We start from the raw sequence: 4380 nt of genomic DNA on the forward strand, positions 1-4380 counted from the left end.
GGCTGAGATTATGTCTGTTTCTTTTCATCCCCAAGATGTGAACCACAAGGGACAATAGTTGAGCCTGTGTTAATCTTCCCAGGTACCTAGCACAGTGTAGATATCCAAAAGATTTGCTGAATGAATGAATACATGAATGAACTGTCACTAGTAGAGAATCAAGTTACTAACTAAAACCCCAAAGGAAAATTCTCAACAAAAGTAGCAAATTACTCATCAGGAATTAAAAGCCATTATGATGTTGCTAGTTACTTGGATGCAGTTTGGCAGTTGGTGGGAAGCACATAAGGAAGAAATGCTGAGGATAACAATGTCGGACACCCACATTTCTCATTCTGTATCTTACTTGTTCCCTGAACAGTCAGAAAGTATGGCTGTGCACAAGAAAACTCTTACATAGCATCACCACCTTAAAGTTAGGGAACTATATCCAAAGGACTGAACTCCTTGGCTGTGTACACGAATCATAAGTGTCCAAAGTAGGTCATTCTGTCTCCAGCTAAGCTATAAGCTCTTCAAATAAACCCAGCCTTATTTGTTTTCTTTCCTGACCCTCTTGCACTACATAAGACTTTACACCAACAATCCTTACAGCATTCTTAAAGAAAAACATATTTCTAGAAAAATTCTAGATGATCCGTATTCTTAAAAAATACCGTCATTATGATCAAAATACCCCTCAAAATCAGTGTTACTACAGTTCTGTTCCACTTCTCACTTTAGTAGCAACCCAAAGCAAGGGTATTCCTCAGTACACAGTATACTTCCATATGATGATTTAGAGACCCAGATCCGTCTTGAAATTCCCTATAGCATCTTTACCCAGTTGAGCACAGAGAAAAAAAGAAATAAACCTCTTTCTTTACTTTGAAGACCAAAAGGTGTTTTTATTATATAGCAATGAATATTGACAACAGCCTTATTAGGTGTGGTAGATTGAAAGAAAATGGTCACAAAATAAGTGAGCAGCTCTATTAAGAGTTATGTCCTGATTGGAGGAAGTGTGCCACTGTGGGGGTTGGCTTTGAGGACTTTTTCTCAAGATTTCTTTTCTATCATGATAATAATAGACTAAACCTCTGAACCATAAGCAAGCCATCCCAGTTAAATGTTTTCTTTATACCAGTTGTAGTGGTCAAGAAAATAAATGCCCAAAGAAAGACACTTGGGAAGGTCATACCTCATTGTATCGTATTAGAGCACTCTTAAAATTGTAACTATTTTCATGGAGGACACAGAGTGTAGATACTTTGTTTCATTTACCACCATTTAGCACTTTGCCTCTTGAGACTGCATGAATTTTCTTCAATTATTGTATCATTTTCACCATTGCAATTGTCTTATTAATAAAAGGTGTAAAGGGTTTCTAACCCTATTTATTCAGGAATTCAACCTAATAAATAAAATTGGATTAACTATTATACTTGATGATGTAAATAACAATTATTATTTCTATTTATGCTCCTGTTATCATTTGCCAGATGTTATGGCAACAATTCTTCATTATCTCATTAGGTTCTCAAACAATTCCCTTTAAAATGGGCTTTCATCATTACTTTTATCTAAATGAAAGATGAGGGTTGCAGAGGTCAAGTTACTTGCACTTAGCCACATAGAATTTCATATTCCAGAATCATGGATTTTAATATCCATAACCTGAAACATTCCCTATACTGTCTTTTATTTGGAATCCACATTTTTTGTTCCAATCTTCCCTCAAAGTTATCTTCCTATAAAAATTTGTTACTTAAAGGGATAAATATTCATTTACTTCTATCCAAGGATAAATTCTTACTTTTAAATTATGACATAGTATCTCACATATTATTGTTACATGAAACTTGAATTATTAACCATACATATAGAGAAAAGTTCATGGATCGATTAATTAAATTTCTCAAAGCTCCAACTCTGCTTTGTAAGGAGAACAGGATCAAAGACACCAATGTGGCAGAAGGCTTGATTGGCAGTGCCCTACTGAAACTTTATTAATGGAAATATGTGATTGGCTCCATGGTTGTCTTTTGTTCTGTAGCCTAGGTGTGCAGCCTAGTCTTGGATCAGCATATGACCATCTTTCCAATGGTCTCTGCAGGACAAGGCAACTGTGGAAATAGACTCTCACTTGGCAAGGACCAGTAGTCCACAGTACAGCATAGAAATCTGCAAAGTTCGTGCATCTTAAAGGCTTTTCTCTCTCTCATTATACTGCTAATTCTTTGGGTGGTTTTTACTTTTATTTTGTCAGTCACACATTCAATAGCTGTAATTATCCCTGGAAATTCTATTCTTTTTAAATATTTCCCCTTAAGATTCAGTAGGGAGGATAATGTTCTCAAATCTCTTACCTAGAATTACTAACTAAAACTCCTAATCCTGGTAGTTTATCTTACTCAATAGAGGTATTTAGGGACATATGAGAAAGCAACACTTGGAACATTAACCATTTTCTCAGAGTTCTGGAAAGGAGAGTAGAGCGTGCATACAGAGAATAGGGAAAGGGACTTAGGAATACACATAGTGCCAACTGTTGAGAGTAAGTTCCCTGGGCACCAACCATACAAAATCAATGAAAAGAGCTGGTATATTCTGATGGGACTATGCAATGGAAACTATGGGATAGAGAGATCGATCTACCATACACAGGAGCTTATATTCGAAGGAGAAGCGTGGTATAGTAGGATTGGAAAGAGTGCCTTACCAGAGTCTGCCTTTTACAGAGAGATTGAGGCATGGGACCCTCTTGTAGAAAGGGGAACTGTATAAAAACATCTTGCAGACCCGAAAGAATTGTCTGGGTTTGAATATTGTTGTCCTTAAAGCGTTGTGACCATGTCTATTACTTTTTAACTTTGTAACCACAAGCAGCTGCCAGCTGACATGTGTTCTACAAGATCAGGGTGTGTCTGGCTCGATACTTAGTTAGCCTCCAAAATACTGAACTCTTTGTCTAAAAGAAGGTTATACAGGGGGTGGGAAGAAGAAGTTGGGTAAGTATAAAGGGAACAATGGGGCTTTCATAATTATCATGATGTTTTCTTTAAATTGTGAAATATTTCTCAACGTCAAATATAGAAGCTGATAACAAAGCTTCTGGTAAGGAAAACCCTTTACGCATAAATAAAGACTCCCTGAGTTATTTGGAGTCACTTGAGTGCAATCCAAAAAAAACAAACAAACAAACAAACAAAAAAAAAAACGATCAACTCTTAACCCAGTGACCCATATAGAAGAGACAAGACAAACTTATTCTGATAATGATGAAGCTATATTAAAAAGGATATGTCAAGGACCATTGCATTTTATATAATTAATATTAATATTTTTCTTCAGAATCCTTCAATTGTGTATATTTTATAATATAAAGATCAGATACACCCAAGAGTGTTAATTAGTTAGGAGTATGCTCCTATGGCCAGTTTACTAGATAAAACTCCAATTCTACAATTTGACAACTATTCCATCAATGTGGCACTTGGTTTCTATTTTTCACTTATGATGCATGGATGTTTTGATGAAAGACAGTTTTAAACCATCAGTTTGTCAATAACATAAGCTGCCATATGATAATTTATTATTGTAAAAGCATATGTGCAAACTGGTGTTTTATATAATGAGAGAAATTCAGTGAGCTATGATGTTTATATTACTTTGTCTAGAAAGTAGTGTTTTCAATCATCATTTAAACAACTTTTTTGTTATCAGTCCTTGTACAGAAATATATTCTGACTCAAACTTCCTGACACCCATTTGCTACTGATAGATTTAGTTGTCTCAGAGACTTGAACCTAGTTGCTGGTTTTCAGACAAAAGTTACTGGGGGCTCCCTAACTATCTTAATAAATTCTGTACTATCACCTCAAAATCTTGATCATCTAAATTAAATGTCCTCTATCTAATTTTTCTCAAAAGGGCAAATTAGCCCTGTCCTAACTTGGCTTATTTTCCTGTTTAATTGGCAACATGCTAAGCTATTCACTGGCTTAGTGCTGACTAAAAGAAAATATCAATGATGGGAAATATGATGCAGATAGCCACATTTTTCAACTGTTTTCTTTTCTATCTGACTCCTGAATTTTTAACTGTCTCATAATAATTTCACCCTATCTTAACTATAATATAGGCTAAAATGCTACTTTCTTGTATTTTACTTTAAACAAACTGAAGTTCAGGGTAGTAAAATGACTTCCTCAGGAAACACAGCAGAAAAAAAATTTCTGGGCAGGAACAGAAATTAGAATTTCTAAGACTCAAGGTTTTATTTGAGTCCACATCAAAACTTCAAAAAATAAATAGAAAGGAAGGAAGGATGGAAGGAAGGAAGGAAGGAAGGAAGGAAGGAAGGAAGGAAGGAAGGAAGGGAGGGAGGGAGGGAGGGAG

The sequence above is a fragment of the Alexandromys fortis genome, unplaced genomic scaffold, assembly GCF_014885135.2.
Source record: "Alexandromys fortis isolate MF-2015 unplaced genomic scaffold, M_Fortis_MF-2015_v1.1 scaffold_166, whole genome shotgun sequence".
Lineage (NCBI taxonomy): Eukaryota > Metazoa > Chordata > Mammalia > Rodentia > Cricetidae > Alexandromys > Alexandromys fortis.